Below are 22,662 nucleotides of genomic sequence, written 5' to 3'. Positions count from 1 at the left end.
GATCTGGCTGATTTGGGAGCTCCATCCCCAAACATCTGTATCTTGCTGCTGCATTAGTTTACTCAGACCACCCTGAGTTACTGCAGACCTCTGAGATTTACTCTCCTTATGTTCACCATGTAAAAGCACACATTTTTTACTTGTCATGTGTTAAGCATTAATGAAGTGCTTCTCTTCTAAAAGTGTTTTAAGATAGAATAATTAACAGGCAGGAAAACCAGCACCGGTGTGGAACCTTGTGAAGCTGTTTCCACTTCCCCTGGACCCTTCCTCTCTCTCATCCCATTTCTTCTGCTTTTCTTGCAGTTTATGAGCTGGTAAATCACATTCAAGTCCATGCTTCATATAAGTAGTGGTGTGTTCCTGTGGAATAAATGTGTGTGATGAGAAAGCCTTTAGCAAGGCCCACCCCTGTGTCCCCCCAGCCCTGGGAGCACTCAGCTCACAGGTTTATTATTTATCCTGGTGAGCTGTCTTCAAAGCTGAGAACCTGGCTTCATGCATGTCCCTGAATTACTGCACCGAAGCTGTGAAAGGACCTGAGTTTCAGCACTGACTGATATGAATAGGTCTGCCTGCAGCTAAAAATAGCAAGCACGGGGCAGGCTTCCAGGCAGAGCTGTAGTAAATTCTAATATAAGGTGGCTCGGCAGCAGTTCCTGTGGCAAAGCTTGCTCCCAGGCAGTGGGGAAGGCTGTGGCATGTGCTCAAGCCAATATTAGATGACAGAATTTCTTTACAGGAACCAACTCGTGAGGTACAAAGACCAATACTGAATTTTAAAGTTTTCTTTTCCCTAGTGTGGGGCTGCCCTGCTCTGCAGGAATGACTCCTTGGCTCCGTGCCTCAGTTTCCCCTCTGCAAGGGGTTCTGGGTGCTGCAGGAGATGCATTTTAGCTGCACGGTTTTCTGGCTCTCTCTGCAGCAGGGGAAGCTGCAGCACCAGGGCAGATCTGCAGCCCCCAGCCCCGTGAGCCTGTGCTGCTCTACTGCCACCCCTTGTGCTCTCATTCCTCCTCCTCCACTGAACTGTTTGCTCATTCCTCACTGCCAAGGCCAGCAGGAAGATACACTTTCTCAGCTCTGCTGCCCGGCTGGCTCTCTGTGGCCTCGCTGGCAATCAAGTGTTTCCTTCCTCACAGGACCGTGGCTTTTGGAATTCTCTGCATCTCCCTCATCACGGGAAGCTATTTCTCTGTTCATTAGGGCTTATCTGCTGTGAAAATCTGCTCCCCCAGTGTCCTCGTACCATCAGTCATGACAATGGCTCATCACAGCCGCGCCGTCTCAGTGAGTGGCTCATTGTCCCCCGTGCTGGAGCATATGCTCGGCTGCCTTCCCGCCGCCCCACACACGAGCCTCTGCTCGAGGAGCAGCTGTGGAAAGGCTTAGCGGATCTCCCGAGGGTCAGCCGAGTGTAACATCCATAAGGAAGAGCATTAGGCTCTGTGTGGCAAGAGGAGGCAGTGGGAGCATCGCCCAGGAGCAGCGGTGCAGAAATGCCCCTGGGGTGGAGGGCAGCAGCAGGGCAGCAGGACAGGGCTCAGGGAGGGCTCGGCTCCTGCCGGGCTCAGCTGTGTGTTTGTACCGAATGAGAGTGCTGTGATCTTTTCATCCTGGGCAGAACGGTGCTCCTGAATCCACCTGAGTGACCCCTCGGGGTAGGACGTGGCTGCTCGGGAGCTGGGGGAACCTTTCAGGTGGAAGATATCTTGGGGCTGCTGCAGTGACCACAGAGTGACCCATAGGGCTGGGACCTGCATCTGCAGGGGTGCTGAGCTCCTCCATCAGCATGAGGATGAGTGTGAACGAGTGCTGTGCATGGGGAAAGGAGCAGACTCTCTTCCCCTGGGTGTGTGACTTCGGAGAGGAAGGAAGTCAAGTGTGTGCCCCAGGCTACTTCATCCCGACTTTCCCCACCTGGGAACTGGGGAAAGCATCCTTGTGTCATGCTGCTGGGGTCCCCTGGGCCTGATGATACTGCAGGAGGGGTACCAGGCTGGCCTGGTCTGTCTCATCCTCATCCTGCCACCTCCCTGGGGAGGAAAACAGCAGAGCTTAGCCTTTATTTCAAGGCAGAGCTCAGCAGGAGCACAGAATCCAGTTTTTTTTTTTTTGGCAAATAGATTGCACAGGACAGTCTGTCATCATTTTCTTGTTCTGCCCTCTCCCTCCGCATGTAAACTTTGTCTGGCTGTAGCAAGGAAAATGTCCCTGGGGGTTTTTAGGTGATGAAGTTGCTGGCTCAGGGCTGGTTGGAACTCTTGCCTCAGCCTGTCTGTGTTGTGGGAGTGAGCAACCCCAGATGCTGTGGATTTTGGGGGCATGTGGGGGGAGGAAAGGTCTGCCTTTCTTGGGATGGGTACCCTCCACCTTGGCACTCCTCTTCCCCTGGTTTCTGTTCTGTCTCCAGAGAGCTTCTGGGGAGACCCAGGACTGTTGCTTTCCCAGTGCAAACAGAGGGCTTGCTGGGTAAGCACAAAACCCTCCTGTCACTTGGTGCTGTGGTCATGGTCCAGCATTTGATGCTGTCTCTGCTGCAAACATTTGGAAGGCAGCACAGAGATTTACGTAGCTAAATCTGCTGATCAGAACTCCATAAACTAACCACCAGCTCAGATCCACCTGAGTGATCCCTGGCTCTTCTCCTGTGACAAAATTGGCAGTCAGTAGGGTGGCAGATTCAATTACTGGCTGTTTAGGGAGGCATGGAATTAGACCTTCTCCAGGACTTTTTGAGGACTGAGTGTTCAAAAATTGGTGTAATTGGAGCAAAGATAGAGGAACTGTAAAACTGCATGAGGGGGAACTGAAAAATGGTAAAGAAAAGGGAATAATATGCAAGCTGTTGTAAATGTGTTTGGAAGCAGCATGGCATTGTAAGGAATACAAAGAAAAGGAAATGAGAATGTTACAAGATGAGGTTGAACAAAGAAAGCGACAAGAAATGCTATTATATCTCTGAATAGAACAATTGCAGAAACAACTGGGGTGGGGGGAAGGAAAAATGAAAAAAGTAGAGGACAAACTAGAATTTATGATGAATTGGATCCCTGATCCCACAGGCCCCATAAAGATCCATTAGTTAATTGCATCCCCAGAAGATTGAGATGGAGATATATGGAGAGACCCTGACCAGGAATTTAGGGTTGAGGGTAGTGAAGAGAATGAATTAGATGAATTGTAGTTTAAGGTGGCCCCTCTTATTAAAACTGAAGCATCCATTTGGCCCCAAGGGGGTAAGCAAAGAAATACCACCAGAATCATTCTGTGGGTCCCTCTTCAACTGGATAATTTGCAAGAAAAACAGGCCAGAAGCCTGGCAAGAGTGGAACTGAATATTTGTAGTGTGTCTCTTATGGGGGAGATCATGTTAAAGGTTAAGCAGATGACTTTTGGGGAGCAGGGTATTTTTAACAAGAGAACCAGGTTCTAACCATGAATCACATTCCATCACACGCTGAGCAGCTTCTTGTGCAAGGAAACAGACCCTTGGGAATGAGGAGAAGCCACTGCTACCCCTATATATTCATTAAGCAACTTTTTACCCTGTCTCAGCTCCCACAGACCCCCAGGCCTTGAAGCCACTGAAAGGGGGAACCCCAAATCTTTTAAAACTCTGTCCCGTTATGAAAAGAGATCAACCAAAAGACAGAAGTGAAGCTAAACATCACATTAATGTTGGGTGGATACTCCCTGTCCACTCAAGAAGGGGTAGCCAGTTTGGAGTCTCCCTGCTGAGACTTATTTCCCTTTCCAGGAGCCACACTGGGTTATAACAAAATACCAAAACCCAGCAACGTGAACCAGATTTAGTTTATCCATCAACAAGGCTGATGCATGGAGTGAAAACCCCCAGGTCTTTTGTTTGTACAAATCAATATTGTAATGGTTGTAATCATGTTTAAGCCTGAGTGCACTGCAATGACAACCACCAACAAAGCAAGCTATAATCATACAAATTTAGGCGTCCCACCCATTACCATGGATCTGGCAGAGGGAAATGTAAGGACAATCCCCGAAAAATGAAGTGGAAATGTACTTGCTTAGTGTTCAACATGGTTCCTTTGAAAAGGGGTATAGATCTAACCAGGCTGGTGGCTGTTCAGTGAGTGTTACATCAGAAGAACATATGGAAAGAGAAATAGTATGAGATATAATTGATCTATTTATCTTGGAGATCTAATTCAATTTAAACTAGGATTGTTTATATCAGCACAGCAAAAACTACCTTAACCCCCACAATGTATCCCTCTACCTCTTAGACTCTGTTGGAACCTTAACCCCCAGAATTCTGAAATTGGGTCCTAATTAGTATTATTTACTTGGTATTAAATAGACAGGTCAGCAACCAGTGCTACTTAATCCACTATGGAGCCTCAGGCCAGTGGAACTATCACTGCAGGTTAATATCTCTGCACTTAAACCTCCCTGCTTATCATTCCTAAATACATCCATACAGAGCTGTTCACAGGGTTGGACAGGTGAACCCCCACCTCTCCAAAATGAGCCAGAAGAGGTGTGACTGGCATCTCAGGAACAGGATTAGGAGTATTAAATAAACAGCACAGACCCTGAAGTTTTGGCAAATAAATTAAGCTGGGCAACAAGTGATTTGTACAAGCAAGAACACCTGTTAAAATCTTCTTTGTTGGCATTAGGGACTAGTCAATGGCTCTTGACTGGTGTATTGTCTAAATGGCAAAGAGTAAAGGAAAAGGATCCCCACCTAATTGTGAATGCACTTGGCATCACTCAGAATAATGTTTCCATAGCTCTCAGCTGTTTCCAAGCTCAGTTAGAGGTGCAATCCACTACAGCAGTAACTATAAGGGAAGGTATGAGGGCACCTTTCCCACTGAGATTCAAAAGGTCATTGGAGAAATAATTTCAATTTTATAAGTATTTTAAAAAAATCTTTATTTTAATTTGAAAAGTATTTCCTATCTCGGTGGTACCTAGTAAACTTCACTTATGACTCCACCAGCAGCAGGGCCACAGCTTTTGTCTTAACCATACACAATATTTAATGGTTGGACTCAATGATCTTTGAGGTGTTTTCCAACCTAAATGATTCTATAAACCAAATCATTGCACTGGGGTCAAATCAGCATGGAATTGTACTCTATCCATTAGAACCTGGAGCATGGGCCCAGCAAAATGGGAACAAATGGCAAACTGTCACTGCTGACACATGTGTTGTGCAGAAACAACAAGGATTTATTTGTGAATGTAGTACTGTTAAGACCCAAGACATTTGTCTTGACACTGAACAAAATGTTTGTCATTTTGAAATACTTCCCAGAGAGACCCCTGAGACTGTACTTGGATGTGTCAGGAATGGATGTGTTTGCATGAGAGCACTTTGTGATTCTCTCTTTATAGGAAATATGCACAATCCCTCAAATAGCTGTGTTTGTAATTTTATTAAAATCATGGGATGCAACTTTAATTATTCAGCTCCTGTCACAGCTCACTATGTTCCAGCCAGAGTGAAGAAAGAAGGAAAACATCACTGGTGAGAAAATCTGCCCAGGTGGTCACCAACAGCCACTGGAGCAATGAATTAGATGTTATATCTAATTGTAGTCTTGTTAATCATTACAGTTTTGTGTTCATTGCTATACCTTTGTTTATATGTCAAATTACAGTGCTTATATTAAAGTATAAGAGCTATTAGTGAACATGTGGGTATTAAGGGATCAACAAATCTGACATATTATCTTATTTACCAGCCTATTACCCACTCAGTAAATTAACTTCTAGCTCAGATCTTCCTCAGTGATCCCTGACTCTTCTCCTGCAATATTGGGGGCAAAATTCATTGCCTTAAAGGTGCACTGTGGGATTTTAAGTCATCTTTTCTCCTGTTCTGCTCCATTTCACCCCCCCTTGCTGAGATTCTGCATCCTCTGTTGGTTCATCTCACTTTCCAGCTTGCCATGAGTGGGATGGGGTAGGTCTGTGTTTAGTGGCTTTGGGGTGAGTGTTAGCTCACATCCAGCTGAGAGGGGACACTGAGAGGTCTCCAACATTAAACCAGTGCAGGAATTGGGATTACACTTGTTCTAACTGGTGCCTTCAAGGTCTGGAATGGGATAGGGGGAATGGGCTATGAGGTGGAGAGCCACTTACAGATGTGCTAGGGGAAGAGATGCTGTGGTGACTGTGGTTTGCAACTGGGTTAGGGCATGAGCTGGCAGTGCAGAGCACAAAAAAGAGCCCAAAGTCACCTGGGTGTCCCATCCCTACCCAGAGGTAGCCCAGGCAGGCTGCAGGAGGTGCTGCATCTTTAATGTGTCTCTACCCAATCTTCCAGGAGCACTTTACAGAAGAACAAACCTCATCCCATTAAAATTAAAGAACTTTGAGTCCCTTAGTCCTTCTGGTGGCATTGAAGCCTTCTGCCTGTATTGTCAGTTCAAAGCAGAGCTGCCGTTCTGGGGCTTAGAAGAGGCATCCAAGGGACACTCATGAAGCATGTAGGGAGAAAAGCAAGATTTAAACAGCTGCAAAGATAACCCAGGGCTGGGAGCTGAGTCCTGCTGCCTGTGTGTGTAGATCAGCATTGGATTAGACAGTGGCCTGGCTTGTTTGCCTCTCTGATGATGCCAGATGACTGCTTGGCCCACTGCATCATCTGGAGAAAAACAGCTGAACAAATGGAGATGTGCAGGTGATCTGCAGTTCAGGGACTTTTTTTCTGTCTTGTGGGTTTTGGGGTTTTTTTTTTTGTTTTTCACTGCTGAGCTCTGAGGGGATTTGGGTATTTGACTCTCCCCAGCCTACTGGCCTTGGCAAGAAGGTTTTAACTTCTCAACACTGGATAAGATAACTGTGAGAGTGTAAATGTTTCAGGCTAGACAAGGAGCTGATCTATTACTCAACAGAGCCACAGAGAAGCTGGAAATGGGATGTGATTTGTACTCAGGGCCAGTGCTGACTTGCTGGGATGAATTCTGTTCAAGGCATCACCTGGCAGTGCAGCCTTCCTTCCCCTTTGCTTCCAGTGGGATCCCCACTGCTGATCCCCCTATTTTCTTCTCCCTGCCCACACAGGATTAGCCAGCCCAGATATAATCTCTTCATCCCTACTGAACTGCTGAGAAATCCTGTGCCAGCTGTTTTTGAGAAGGGAAAAAAAAAAAAAAAAGCTCTTTTCTAATTTACAAAACTTAGAGAGGGAGAGGGAGCGAACGTGGGGTGTGGAGAAACCAGGGAGAATAATTGGGCAATTCCCAGCATCCTCGATGGCAGCTCTTAAGCAATTACGGGGACTCAGCAGCACCCTTATCACAGCACGTTCTGGGAGATTAACCGTCTGCTCAGCTGGCAATTAGAGCTGGGGAAATGGGAAGCTGCCACTTAGCTCCGACTTTGTAGCGGCTGTTTGCACTTCTCCGAGTCAGGCTCCGGGCACTGCAGGGAGGGTGTGAGGAGCTGTGGGGAGGATGAAGCATGAGCTGCCTTCCCCGTGCTGGGAGAGAGGCTTGTGGACAGGGTGGGTGTGAGGGAATAAAGGCTCTGCTCTGGTTTCTTTCGTAGTTCCTTTTCCTGTCAAACTGCACAGCACAGGCTGCTCCCTGCTCCCTGTGTTTCATCCTGATCTAAATTTCCCTCCATCCTTGTTTGCAGCTTCGGGGAACTTTGCTTGCTGATGCCATCTGTGAAAGCACCAGTGCTGTGTGTTTATGTGCCACCATCATCTGAATGGGAAAAATGCTGAGCTGAGAGATAGATTTGTGTCTCTGCCTGGGCCATGGACCTCCTGTGAGAGCCTGCTCAGGTCAGCAGGGTGCACTTGGTGGTGTCTTTGATACTGAAGAGGTTTATGAACGTTCCTACCTTTTGTGCTGTGGTGCATCAGAGGACCTGAATAATAAAATATCTTTTTGCTTTAGTTGCTTTGGTGACTGATGGTGCTTTGTGTGAGACTGAGAGGGTGAGAGGGTGGCAAGCTCTCCTGTCTGGCCTCCACAGAGCTCTGTGCACTCAGGCAGCACAGGGACACTTGCCCAGCTCCTTTGGCAGGGTTCAGAGTCTCAAATAATGACACGGTAAGGAAAGGACTGGAATGTGGAGGCAAAGACAGGTCCCTGCTGGTCCCTTCAGCCCTGTTTGCATCCTCCAGACACACAGAGACTCGGCATGGCCCGGGTTGGTCAGCCTGTGCTGCGGGATGGGCAGCCACCCCTGTCCTGCCCAGCAGGTCTCCTGCTCCTGGGGACAGCCACCTGCTTTTCCATGGCTCTAGCCCTGCAGATGTGAAGGGCTGTGGCACCTGCCCACTGTGGCTGTGCTGGCCACCGGCATGCTGGTCACCAGGGAGCCCCAGGGGGAGTGGGTGCCACCAGGTGCCTCTCTCCTGTGGGCTCAGCAGGAACCTCACGCGTTGGAATTAGTTTCAGGTTGGCTTTTTTTTCCCCCTTGCCGATTTATCTCTCGAGTTTTCTAGGCCAGCTGTCCTCCTTTGTTATCCTCACGCTACCTATTTATCTCGTCTGCCCCCTCTCCTCCCCGCTTGCCTGGCCGTGGCTGAGCTCCTGCCCGCCAGCAAAAACAAGGCACAGTGGCGGAGCGTGACAGATCCCGCTGGAATCACATCATCCCGACAGCCGGGGCCGACTCAGCAGAGCCGCTGTCCCCTCAGCCAGCCCAGCACCTTGGACAGCTCTGCCTGCGCCGTTCCGCTCCGCCAGGAGCACCCAAAGGTGCGGGGAGGAGGGCAGAGCCATCAGCTCCACTGTGCGGTGTGCTCGGCACAGCTCCTGCTCAGCCCTCTGCTCTTGATGCCTTTAGCTTCTATTTTTCGTGGATCTGGAGTTTTGGTGTGTAGCTCTAGACTCCACATGAAGTGCTAAAAACCTCTATTTCCCAGCATTTTAGACAAAACAATTCCTCTCGGTTGGAAAATCCAGGGACACTTTGCTGCCTTGGAGCCCCAAAATGTGTAAACAGCAGTGCATTGGGGGGAGCAAGCTTGGGGTGGTTTACATCATCAGCTGGAGGTGTAATTGGATCATTAAGGCCTGATATGTTAATAGACAGAACTTATAAAATATGAAAAACTCATGACTCACTGTCCATTTTGGGTGTAGTCTCTCGAGTAGGCTTTGTCTGCCCAAAATACACCTTAAATGCCATTAATAAATTAACCTAATTTTATTCTCCTCTGTCTGGCCTCTGTTTCAGGTAACCTTGTCTCAGGCATCACTGAGCACCACACTACTTGGACAACCCCAGAGCAGTGCTGGACCCAACAGACACTGCAGATCATCCTTCCTGAAGGTCCTTGGCTGTGGTCACTGGGCCTCCACACATGGCCTTGGTGGTGACAGAACAACCTGTTTGCTCCAAACATTAATAATAATAATAACAACAACAACAACAACCATATCATTCTGCAGTTTTGCCTTCTGTTCTGAGCATCATGTGCTCAGAGAGACCAGCTGGAGGGTTGGGATGGAGGAGATGAAAGTCCTGAGCAAGAGTGGCTGTGGATACAAGGCAGAGACCTGGGTTGGTATCTGGCCAACAGTTAGCAACAACAAAAAAACCCAACAAAACCAAAAAACCCCTCCAAAACCCAATAAAAACAAAAAACAAAAAACCCCAAACCAAACCAAAACAAAGAAAAAATCCCCTCCAAAAACCAACAAAAAGCAAATAAAAACCCAAACCAAAAACCCACAAAAAACCAAAAAAGCCAAAAAAACCCCCCAAATGAATAAACCCTAAAACCAACAAAACAAAACAAAAAAATCACCGCCAACAACAAAAAGAAAAAAAACCAAACCCAAAAACCAGCCAAACAAAAATTCACAAAAAAACCCAAAAGAACCCAAAATAAGTAGTGTACCTGCAGGTATTGTGAACACAGCCTTTGCAGCACCCTGCTTTAATTTACCTCTTGCCTCCCCTTCTGCTCTCCAGCCTCTTCTTCACCCTCCAGCCACAGGGCCCAGCCCTGAAGGAGCCAGATGGAGCCTTCAGTCAGAGGAGGACAATGGCAGTAGGTGTAGGAAACCCTGCACCAAAATATCCTGTGTATAATTTTATTCCCTCTTATCCCACATGCCAGCTCTATCCCACAGCAGAGCTCTCATCTGAAATCAGACATGCTGAGCAGAAATAGCCCGATGCTTCAGAGATGTGCTTTGAGAGCCTGGAGAGAAACTAACCCTTCATTGCCCACAGCTGTAGGACACAGATGTGCCTCAGCCTGGCCTTTTCCAGATCCATGTTGTGCCTGTTTGAGAGTTTCTGGGGAGCTTCAGGCTTGCATGTGTGTTGTCAGCCAAGACAGCAGCACAGGCAAGGTCCCAGGGAAGGGCCAGAGGGCTGATGTAGGTGAGACATTGCAGTACAGCTGATTTACAAGCTCCAGGCCTCTGGGGCAAGGCTGTGCAAAGCCACAGCTCTGCCTCCAGATGTGCAGAACATCACCAACCCCTCTGGCAAGGGGAGCAGGAATGAAACTGAGATTGAACTATACTTCCTGCTCCGTCATTCTGGCACTGTCAAACCTTGTCACGATCCTCCTGGCAAGCTTTTGGGGTAAAGGCAAGCAAAAGCAAGGAGTCAAATTTCTTTGAACTTCTGGAAGCAACAGCAAGGTGGCAGAGCCTTTGATGCCTTGTTCAGCTCAGCAGACAGAGATGTTCCAAAGGGCTGTGACTCAGCACAGCTGGAGTGCTTTGTGAGGCACCTGTGGAGTGCTCAGTGTGGCCCTCGATGGAGAGCACAAAGGGCTGTGTGCAGTGTCCCTCCTGCCTGCAGACTTAGGGAGGTAAAAGAGGTTTAATCAGCGTGAATCCCACTGGAAAAAAAAGTCAACAAAAGCTGTCTGGCAAAGGCCCTGGCTGGTGGTTTGAAAATGCCTGTGCCTGTCTTGGATGGGCAGAAGGATGCTTCTCCTGAAGCATTTGGAGATATGAATTGTCTATCAGTGAAAGGACAGACCGAGCCAAAAAAATCTGGAGGGGAAGCCGAGCTCGTTCTGCTGTGCTTTAATCTGCAGGGCTGGTAGAAGTAAAGAACATGGCAACTGCTCCTACCTCCCAAACTAGAATTAAATTTGGATTCTGGAGGGAGAGAGAAAGAGAGCTGGAGAGGGACTTTGGACAAGGAATAACCTCAACCTGAAGGAGAGTAGATTTAGGTCAGATATTGGGAAGAAATCATTCCCTGTGAGGGTGCTGAGGCCCTGGCACAGCTGCCCAGAGAAGCTGTGGCTGCCCCTGGATCCCTGGAAGTGTCCAAGGCCAGGCTGGACAGGGCTTGGAGCAGCCTGGGATAGTGGAAGGTGTCCCTGCCATGGCAGGGGAGTTAAACCAGATGGTCTCTAAGGTTCTTTCACACCCAAACCATTCTGTGATTCTATAAATCCTTGAGTTAAACAGTGCAACTGCAGTGTACCATTCTAGTGGGCAAATTATCCAGTGCTCTTGTGGGATCTGCTCTTATCTGGGATGCTGCACAGGAAAGGCAAAAGCTCAGGAGAAATAAGTCAATGGAAAGTGTCTCATGCAGTGCAGAAAGCAGGACCTGCATCTTTTTATTGATGGAGGAAGATGCCTCCATCTCTGTCCTCAGGGCCCAATTCCATCTCCAGATAGCAGGCTGAGTGCACCCATGAAGACATCATTTTTCAGGACCCTTGCACATGATGGGCTGGGAAAACGATTATTTTTAAGACAGCCAAACTTTTGTAGAGAGAGACAGCAAATTTTATATTAGCAAGAGACTGCAGAAGCTGCGGGTGACTGCCCTGTTTGATGCTATTGTGCTGGGCTCGGGGTTGAAAGGGGCTGGTAACCTCCAGAAGGATTAGAGAGAACATGGAAAGGAAAGCCCTGAATTTGGATTAAAGATGTTTAAAAGTCTCTTGTATCAGCAAGCTCTTTTCTCCGTGAGAGATTAGGAGTGCAGCTTCTCTCGACAGTTCTGTTAATCTGGTCTCCATGGAAACAGGATGATGTTAGTGGTGACACACTCCCCTAAATGGCTTCTCAGCAGCCCTGTGAAGGGGGGAGACTGGCTTTGGTTTGTCACCCAAAGCTGGTGAGTTTGTCCCCTGTCAGGCCCTGACAGCTGCTGCTGGGGGATTTTTTGCTGCTCATTTTGCTGGTGGGCCCTGCAGCAGTGCCCCCGTGCCGCAGAGATTTTGGGGGAGAATTCACAGGCCCAAACCTCTACACTGAACTCAAGCAGCCCAGAAAAAGCCACAAACTTTCACACCACCACGTTTTTGCTGGTGCTTCTGAACAGGACAGGCTGGAGCTGTTTTGCAGATGTCTCCCACCCTCCTACACTGCCCAGTGTGTGACCGAGTGACCTCCCTCCTTGTTGTGAGGCAACGTCCAGGAGGTCTCTGGGGTCTGCTGCACTGACCACTCTTGAGCTAATAGCAAGAAGTTGGGAAATTTGCCTTGTCTTAAAGCAAACCCAGCCTCTCAATGCCCAGCCAACAGCAAACACTGAGGCAGAGCTGGTGCAGCTTTGCTTCGTGCCTGACTGTGCAGGGGACAGAAGAAATGTCTGTCCCGGGGATTCGCCTCAAAATGCAATGTGGATGTGCTAATGTGGCCATCCAGGCTGGGGGTGAAACGGTGGGTGGCTTGTAAACGTTCCCTGCATCTTTCTAAATCCCTTTTCATCCTGAGTCACACGCAGAAGAGCGTGGGTGAGTGCGAGTAGGCAGAGGGAGAGGGGTGGTAGGGCTGCATGAATTTGGATATGCACATCAGCTATCAAACACAGTGCAGAATTGCTGTGAAAGCAATGAAAAAAGATAAATTTCATGTCACAGTCTTCAGATGATGAGCTACTGCTGTTACTGCTTTCTGTGTTAGTGGAGTTAAAGTGGGACTCGCTGGTTGAGATTAGCGAGGAGTCTTCTCTCCTCTTCCCAACTCTTCCCTCTTTTTCTCCCCACTGCTCCATGGTTGCATATCCCAGTGGATCTCAGCCCGGTGTGTGGGACTGCTGCTGCCTCTAGTCCTTTCAGATCAGTCATGGGCTTGGCTAAAGAAAGTTGAAACAAAGAACACAGAATGTAGATGACCTTTATGTCCCTCTGACTCCAGTTCAGGCTTCAAAAACCTTTTATGCCACCAGCTAATTCCATCTAGACCTGGAACTGCGTACTTAAAAACATCATGAAACTGAAGAGTTGAGGGAGAGACTTTATCAGTAGTCTTGTTGGCCTCACTGTGAGCTCAACCCTAAATCAGAGATTTGCATCCCAGAACCTCCACAGCAATCCAAGCTTCCCTCACAGAGCAGCTCGCTGTCTTTCCTGGGTCCACCTGGAATTGCACCAGAACAAGTCCCTGGGTGTTCCCTCTAAATCCCATTGCTTTTTCAGCCCATGTGACACTTTTCACAGAAAACATGCCTAGTCCAAACAGCCACTTCAGATTTAATCTATGAATGATGACTTGAATTAAAAACCAGCTACAGCAGCCCAGTGTCACTAACACCACCCTGCTCTGGCTTTTGTGAGTGACAGGGCTCTGCACACCTGCCCAGGTGGCCCTTTCCCAGCTGGAGAGCCCTGTGGAGGGTCCTGCAGCCTCCTGTATCATTTATGGAGTCATTCTATTCCAGAAAGGAGGCAGCAGCTCCTGTGTGGGCTATACCTCAGCAGTCCTAATTTGTCCCAGTTTATAAATAAGATGCTTTTCCTGGCCTGCCAGGTCTCAGTGACATCTCCAAGGCAAGCTGTGATCTCTGTGGCCTGTGAATCATCTCTGATAATGGAGATCCTGCTGCCTGACTTCTACTTTTGCCAGCTCTACAGCACTGGAATTTGTGGATGCACCCAGAGAGAGCTCCCTGGCACTATGGCAAGGGAAATGATCTCTTCCCTGTGGAGCACAGCCCTGGTGGAGATTACCTGAGAGGGATGCTCTTCAGGCCAGAACAAGGTGGTACAGTTCACCTTTGCTTTCCCTGAGAGGTATTCCTTCCTCCCTGACACAACCTGGGGAAGATTGAGCCTTTTCCTTCCTCTCCCTTCACACTCCTGTCTTCTCCTAGCACCAAGGCCACATTAAGTCTGAATTTTCCCCTCTCTTGCCCTTGGAACTGTTCAATGCCTGGCTCATGTGCAATAGCCTCCAGCAAAAAGGGAAAAACTTTGGGTCTCAGCATCTACTGCTGCTTCTCCCTCTGGAGCATCAACATCTTGGCCTCCATCCCTGGAAAATTTCTCTGCTTGGTTCAGAACCCAAGTAAGCCCTCATCCTGCTCCATTGTCTTCTTTGTGGCCACAAGAGCTTTGCCCTTTGTCCGAGTGAAGATGGCATCCAAATCTGTGGGATTTAGTGATGGACATGAGCTGTGTCTCGGAGGGGAGAGCATTTGCTGGGAGCAGCACCCAGGTGGTGATGCTGGAGTCACTGGCTGGTGGGTGAAGTGTCTCGGGTGCTCTGCCTGCCTCATCTCCCCCCGTCTGGCACAGCTGACAGGGTGTTGTTTCCTCACTCTGCATCTCCTTTGCAGCCAGGATAACACCTTGTGGGGGTGAGGGTGGATGTTCCCTGGCATTTGTCATCGGCTCGCCCGCCAGCACCCTGGGGAGGCCTATAAATAAGCGAGGGGCTGTGATTCAGCAGCCACTGGAGGAGAGGCAGCTGCCACTGTGTCCATTTCATGAGCACTTCAAAAGCCTCAAGTCTTTATTTGATTGGTGGTTTTGCATTAAATGTGCAAGAGGCCCCTCCTCGAGTGGAGCAGGGGAAGGCAACCTGCTGTGCCTCTGGGAAGAGGGGAAGGATGGTGTAGAAGGAACCACAATGCAGCCCCAGGAGTGATTGCAGGCTCCACCACAGCACCCTCCTTCCTCATTGATGTACACCTGCTGTTATGTTTCTTTCCCCTCCTGTTTGCTCTGCTGGGTTTTCCTGATTCCTGTTATTGCTGGGCACTAAAAGGAATGGCTCAGGCCAGGCGTGTGGGGAAGCAGCCAGGTGTGTGGCTGTGTTATCGAGGTAGCAACGCTTTTGCATCTCAGAATCACTGATGGGACTAATGTGAGTGAGTGAGTGATGGAGCAAAAAGCACAACTGTGTTCACCTCGAGGCTCTGAGCAGCAAAATTGCAGCTTGGATTTAGGTTCAGATCACCGAGCTCAGCTTTGCTCATTTAATTCCCCCAGTGCTTTGGGATGGTGTTGGCAGTCATGGCTTTGTGGGGCCGTGTAGGGCTGCATCTGCTGGCACATGCTGAGCTCAGGGTCCTTTTGTGTGTGTAGGAGCTTCTGGATGAAAATACAGAACTGAAGCAGCTCTATTTTCTGTGGGGTTTCCATGGTCTGCCCTCTGCTGAAATAGCCTTAGTGGAGGCCTTGGCTTTGTGTCTGTTTGGCAGGGAGGGTGTTTGTCTGTCCCTTGTGTCAGGGAGGCTTAAAACGTGCTGAGCAGGGCTGTCCATTTCCACCCTGATGTTTTGTGGGAGGGGGAATCACTTGGTCCACAGGGTGGTGAGCAGCAAGCAGAGGAGCATGTGTGCCCCAGGAGATCCTACAGACTCCATGTGCACCCAACACAGCAACGCTGAGCTCTGCTGCTCCTCAAAACCACCTGAACATCAGTCCTGTGATGTCTTTGCAGCTTGGTGAGTGACAGTTCCCTCCGTGCCCTGGATGAGAACGTGGAAACAGCCACAGAGGCACCACAGGCTTCTTCTGAAGCACAGCCAGGGTGGAGGGAAGATCCCTCAGCCAGGTCACCCTGCAGCTCTCCCTGTTTCTAATGAAGCCTCATTCCTGATGGCCACTCAGCCCTTCTGCTTTCAAGTCAACAAATTAAAAAGAGAAGAAAAAAAAGGTAAAAAGCAAAGAGGAGGAGAAAAAGACAGAATGATATATTTTTGTTCACTCTCCCTCTCCTTCTTCATTCCTTTGAACCATTTTTAACCCAAGCTAATTCAGCTGGAAATATTAATAACCCAATAAGGACGCCACCTCCTTGTAATGAAGTGTAAAGGTCACTTCTGCTCAAATCACACAACTCTTTCATTTTGTTCTCTGCAAGGAACAGCTCCTCTCTTTAATTATTCAGTTTGCTTTTATATTGCAGCCGCTGCTCCCTTGTCTCTAATCTCTGACACTTCCCCATTACGCAAGGCCCCAGGAGGCTGGGCAGTGTCACCTGCTGGGTCACCACCAGGGCCTGGCTGGTGTGAGCAGCAGTTGGGATTTGCCTGGTGGGGGGAAGGAGAGGCTGGATGTGCAGAAGAAATGCTGATTCTTGGGTTGCAGAGTTATTTCTTTGATGGTGTGAGTCGGCTGGTGTTTCTTCAGGGTGTGGGCATTGCAAAATGTGTTATTTTTTGGCTGAGTTATATCCTTATGCATGAGGTGCCAGTGGGTGAGATGGGTAGGAGAGGGGCTGGAGGGAATTTGGGGCATTCCAGTCCTCTGGGCTCACCTGATGGATGGATGGAGGTGGAATGGGAAATGACCTCTGTCTGGTCACTCCTCACTAGATTAACTTTAAGGTCCCACCCAACCCAAATAATTCTGTGATTCCATGATTTCAGTGGCTGAGGTGATTATTGCACTAATTATTACTGCAGCATCCAAAATAATTAATAACCATAATTAATTGTATGGACCCAAGAGAGCAGAAACAACTTCTGTGGTGGCTGTAACCCCTCCCTCCCTTGAGCACTGCTCACTCCAGAACCTCTCTGCAGTGTTTTATCTCCCTGAATGTTTAAATGACTGGAGCAGTTTGGGGTTTCCTCTGTTTCCCCATGGGACTCCTCACTCTCTGCTCTAATTATAACACCACAGCAGCTGTTAATGCCCACAAACAAACACAGGTCCTCAGTAGCTGCAATGAGTTAAGGTTTATATAATCATGTGAAGATTTGAGAGCTGAAAAGCCTTTCACTGTGCACTGCATGAATCATTTAAAAGGAGCCTGACTGATGATTTTTGCATGTGTGTGTGGTTATTTTCTTTTTTCCCCTCTCCCCGTGGAGTCCAGCTGTTGCTGGCTGTACATGGGGTGCTCAGCACCACCCAAGCCATTGGTAAAGCCATGTGTGAAATCTCATGTTCCCATTAATCTGGTGGATGCCTTCATGCAAGTCATGGGCTGTGCTGGTAGAAAAGAAACATTGCAGGAGCTCTGATGAGGATTTGGAGAAGTTTTGTGTGTTAATGGTAACTCATGTTCCATGGTAGAACATGGCAGGAGTAGTCTCTCACTGGAAGGACAGAACTGACATGGTCATTTCCTGATTAAATCTGGCTAATGAGGCACAGACTCATGGGAAGTCTAATCAAGAACATGGCACTGATTAGCTCTTTGGCCAAGCATGCAGATATCCTTTTCCAAGCTGTGCCAGTGCCAGGGGTTTGCCCTCCCATTGTCCCTCTTGGACATGCTGGTGGAGCAGTGGCATCAGGGTTAAGTCAAGTGACCAATTAAACTTTGAAGCTGTTTTCTCTGAGGTTGCCTGAACACTGGGCAGCCAATCCTTCACACAGCTGACACCAAAACAAAGCTGTTGGCCATAAGTTGTGTACCAGCAGCATCCTTTACTCCCTTCCTTCTCCAGTCAATCATCAACAGCAGTGAGCACAGACCACACTTGGGCACAGTTTGCTCTGTGTGGAGCTACAAATGTAGCTTGGTTCCATCTGCCAGGCTTATATGACCTCATATCTATAAAACCTGATCTTAAACATTCATCTGAAAACCTCACATGGACATAAAATCCGGAGTTCAAAAGCTGCAACTTTTCAGACACGGGGGAGAGAAAAAATAGCTGTGAGGTTTTAGGTTAAAATGCAGAAACACTGGACTGTAGTTTTGCAGATGAGATTTCCATGCTACCACCAGCAGTGGCGGGTGCAGTTCAGCAACTCTGCTGCCACCATCCTCATTCTAAGCCCCTGAGCATGGCTCAAGGTAATGAGATTTAGGCATGTGAAACGTCCTAGAAGAGCTAAGGAGAGATAATCAGGGCTAGTGAGCTGACAATGGCGGAAAAGGCTGAAAGGGTGGGGAGCTATGCACCAGGTGGCTGAAATTCCACTGTCCAGAGTCAACGTTAAGGCAAATCAAGTCTGCTGGCTGAAGATGTGGACTGTGTTAATAATGAAGACATCTGAATAGAAACAGAAGCTGAGAATACAAGGGGACTTGTCTATAGGCAGCAATGCTGTGGGTGATTCACGCCCCAGACCTGTTAATTTAAAAGCATCTCTGCAGATCCCAGCAGGTGTTCATCAGTAACCTCACGTGCTGGAGCCTTCTGGCCCCAACCAAAGGCACTGCAATTAAGGAAAAAACTGTCAGCCTTTCCTCCTGGCTTTCCTTTACCCCCCAGCTGCCTGGTGCAGAGCTGTCCTGCCCTGTGGTGGATGCTCTGTGCTGCACAGGGTCAGCCCTCTCCTGGGTGCAACCACTGAGCTCTGGCTTAGCTGTCTGTAACCCGGGGAACAGATGGCACCACCTGACAAATGCACCTTTCCCCCCATTTCCCTGCTCCTTTCCGCTGCAAATTGAGGCCTTAAAAAGGATTGATGGTGCTAACAACAACCTCATCCAGGAGGACTTCTGGAGGGATTAATGACTAGTCGCTGGGGAAGGGTTTAACAGTCCAAAGAGATCAGCAGTCTCAAGCCAGTTTATTAATCAGCAGGGACTAAGGCCATTACCACTTAAAGGCTCAGCCTGGGGGGGGAGAGGAGGTGAGGGGTGGCAGTGATCCATCTCTGCAGAGAAGCAAACCAGAGAAAGTGAGGAGATCCCTGGAATCCAGGACACAAACTCCCTCATCTTGGTATGGGGTGGACTCAGAATTAGCAAAGAGGAAAGGGAGTGATGGGCTTGTTTAATTTACATCTGATACACTGCAACCCATCTCATGCTCTCCTGGCTGCAGCAGCTCCTGAACAAGCCCATGGGCTTCCAGCCAGCTTTGTCTCTAGCTGTGGCTACTAGGCATCCCTAAACCCTGTGCTGTGGTCTGGGCTGTTGAGGACTACTGTTGTGAGAGGAAATTTATTTCTAACACCTTGTTCAGAGATCAGTTTTCTGCCCTGGAGCATTATTATTTTTATCACAGCAAGTCAAAGTGCAGAAGCTATTCTTATCCATATAAATGTCCAATCCTACTCTGATTCCTTGCAAGCTGTTGCATGTGCTTTGATTACTTTTCCCAGTTATGGCTAAAATAAAATTTGCAGTATAATAATCTTCCTGAGATGAGGAGCTGAGGCAGGGAGCAGGTCCTGCTGTGGACCCTCTCCCTTTTCAGGGTGCAGGAAAAGGCAGGCTGTGTCCTGGCTGCCCTGGTTTGTATGGAGGAGAGTGCTATTCTAATGTTATTTCCTCTTCACTTGAGACCCTTTAGGTTTTCAGGGTGTCTGAGTGCAGCAAAGGTGTAATGTCATTTCCTGGGGGCCTGTGTGGGAGAACAGTAGGATTTCTGGGGAAGCAGACCTACCCCCAGGAACTGGAGGTCTCTGGAGCAATTTTCAGCTGCCTCCTTGCAGTGGGACTGTGTGAGGCCAGGCTTGGGTCTGGGAAATGTTACAGCAAGCTGCTATGGGTGGCTTGGGGTCAGGAGGCTTTTTAATTGCTTGAAAGTGAGGTCCTTGTGCTTTATCCTCACAGAGGTTGTTTTAGGCCACCAACAAAGGATCTGATCTTCTGAGGAGAGCTCTGGCTTTGCTCTAGAATCTGATCACAGTGAGAAGCTGTTTCTGTTCCGATACATTTTTAGATGGCCGAAAATCTATATTATTTTTGGATTTTTTTTTTCTTTTTTCTTTCCCCTCTGTGCTTGTTCCACCCAAAGCCATGAACTACATGTGAGGGCAGGTGACTTACCTGCATTCATCAGCTGCCTTTTGGAATAAAACCTCTTCTAAAATAGTATCCTGCTTTGCTTCCTTCTTCCTGTATCAGCCAAATGGATTTCTGCTCCCCTTGGAATCCTATTCCTGGAGAGCCTGGAGCTCTGGCTGGCCCAAGATGCTAAAAGCCAGCATGCTCCACCTACTCCAGAGCTCCAGCACTCTGGCTCTGTCCTCCTGACTTGGTAATTTGAAAATTCACCAAGATAAACCCCCTGGAGAGGAACTGGGACAATCAGCAGGTGAAAGCAAGAGGCACTTGGTGTCAAAAAGTGGTTTTTTTTGTGTGTGTGGCTTAGGGAGCAAACAGGGTGAGCAACCTCCTGCATCTTTGGATGGTTTTTGCACATCACTTAATATAAATTTTCTGGTTTGCAAGGGCAGGAGCCTCAATGTAAGGAATCACAGGGCAGCAAGGAGGTGGCAGACACCAGGGATGAGCTGAGTTCAGAGTGTTCCCTTTCCAGAGTGCCATGCCAAAGCCTCACTGCTTTCCATCCCTCTTTTCACGAGTGGGATGGTGTATGTGGACTTAGTTTTCTGCACTTTTGGATCCCAAGAGTTCTAAACTAGGTATTTCTATTGCTTTAGCTAATGAAAGATGGGGATGGTTTCAACCTGCCAAGTTTTCTCCAAATATATACATATATCCTGGTACTGAATTTAAATTCAGGTCCTAAACACTGTGGGAATGTTGGCTATCTATAGGTCCACATGGAATGGTGACCCTGTAACCCCTAAACCCAGCAACATTTATTAATGGCTTATCTGAAGTCTCTGTAGCAAACATTTCAGTCTCTTCAGCCAGGGAGAAGTGGGTTACTTTGTGAATATCAATGCAGATCAAATAAAACTTATCTCAAGGACAAATGTCTTTGTTCTGGAAATTTGGCCAAAGAAATCAGAAATGGCTCTTTAAAATACAGCAGCCTAGAGCAAGTTTTTATCTTCCTTTCTGAGCAGTGAAAGTTGATGATCAAGCCATAATTTGAAATATGTAGTAGGATACAGCAAAACCAATGCCACTGAAATTGCCTTGCAGTCTGGACACATGGATCTGAAGAGCTGACAAAAACATTTTCTTTGTTCTACAGACATGAGACCATTTTCCTTTCTTGTATATGTAGCACCCCTGGATTGTTTTGCACTGATCACAGCTGCTGTGGTGCTGTCTTTGATGAACCCACTTGTTTGGTTTTTGGGGCGTTTTTTGTTGGTTTGGTGTCCCTTTTTTGAAGGTTTGGGTGGGTAGGGTCTTATTGGGCACAATAGGAAAAGGCTAGTTAATTTATGTCATGCATTTGGCAGATCTGGGCCATCAACCTCAGCAGAGCATGTGCAAGATGACTGAAGCAGAGTCATACAGAGACCCAAATGACGTTTTCTTCCTTTACTTATGTGAAATGAAAGCAAAAAAAGAGCAGGAATAGGTACCTTCTGGTCCCAGGCTCCATGGAACCATCCTGGAGCTGTCAGCAATGCTGCAAAGGGAGAGGAGAAGGAGGGAAGATGATGACTCACGAGAAGTTTCCCTGTCTGCTATGATTTTGCTTTGTCGCTTTGTGTTCTCTGGATGACTTAGGGAGAGATGCTTTTCCCTCATCTCTAATTTGCTGCCAGATGAATATATTGAGTAGCAGGGTATTGAGAAATCATGGGAAACTAATGAGAAATGCCTGAATGAGCTCGGCATGTTCCTCCACTCAGCTCTTAGGCTTTAATATCCCAGTGGTGCTGGGCAGAGGGGGAACAGGAGTGCTGCAGCTCCTTTTGCTCTTTGGTTTAGTGCCAAAAAGGCACAAGGGGTAATGGTTTTAAACTAAGAGGTGGTGAGCTCAGACTAGATACAAGGACAGCATTTTTTACAACGAGGGTGGTGAAACACTGGCACAGGTTGCTGAGGTAGAAGCCCCTGAAAACATCCCAAGTCAGGTGCTGAGGCTCTGTGCATCCTGATCTAGAGGAATGTTTCCCTTCTCATTGCAGGGAGGTTGGACTAGAAGGAATTTAAAGATTCCTCCTAACCCAACCTGTTCTTCAATTCTGTGATTCTACCTGTTTGGCCAATGTATGTTCTTACTCAGAAATTCAGTCACCTAGAATCGGTAGTGTACCTGTCATTTTGAGGTGTGATAGTTCTGGCTTACTAAAAATTCTTACTACAGCTTTTTCTTCTTACACATTGTCTCAGCTTCCTTCCCTGAGCTTCTGATCTCTGTTGGATGCTGCAGGAGCCTGGCTGTGACAGAAGGGCTGCTTGGTGAAGGGTGTTCCTCATGGAATGTCCTCATGGCAAGGACCAGAGCAGCTACTGACCATTTTCAAGATGCTGACTGTAAACTCTTGGGCAGGGATTCCTGTCTTTCTGGCCTAGTGAGTTTCTGCTGCTGTATATAGTCTTTGAGGCTACTGGGAGTTTCTGTGGATAAACCAGAAGGAGAGTATAGGCCTCTTTTTGCCTTAAAATGTATTCCAGAGCTGCCTGAACCTGGTCCCACTGCCAGTGTGGCAAAGGACATTTTCCTTTGTGATGGGCATGGCTGCCAGCAGCCCTGAACTGCATGATCTTGAAAAACAGATTGCAGTGTGAAGGACTGAATTGCTTCCATGGGTTTTTTTTTGAGCAGACCTAATGTTATTTCTCCAGGAAGAGTGAGGTATACCAGGAAACTGGTACTCCACTCCCAGATGGGAAGCTCTGCCTTCAGCTCATCTCTGAATCAGGTAGTGTTTTACCCCGAGGAGATGGAAACACCCAGAGAAGCAGAATAATGTGA

The 22,662-nt window shown here is 48.0% G+C and overlaps 1 long non-coding RNA gene across 1 annotated transcript; it reads left to right on the top strand.

The window, feature by feature from the left end:
* The first annotated feature begins 5,458 nt into the window (after positions 1–5,458).
* On the top strand, positions 5,459–9,315 carry LOC146437310 (uncharacterized). The gene is made up of 3 exons (XR_014852328.1): positions 5,459–5,518; positions 7,636–7,786; positions 9,193–9,315. It is a non-coding gene; the product is annotated as an uncharacterized LOC146437310 (long non-coding RNA).
* Positions 9,316–22,662: the final 13,347 nt, after the last annotated feature.

Source organism: Lichenostomus cassidix, chromosome 4A (genome assembly GCF_008360975.1).
Source record: "Lichenostomus cassidix isolate B80296 chromosome 4A, HeHo_3.0, whole genome shotgun sequence".
Lineage (NCBI taxonomy): Eukaryota > Metazoa > Chordata > Aves > Passeriformes > Meliphagidae > Lichenostomus > Lichenostomus cassidix.
This window is presented reverse-complemented; position numbering and strand designations above follow the sequence as displayed.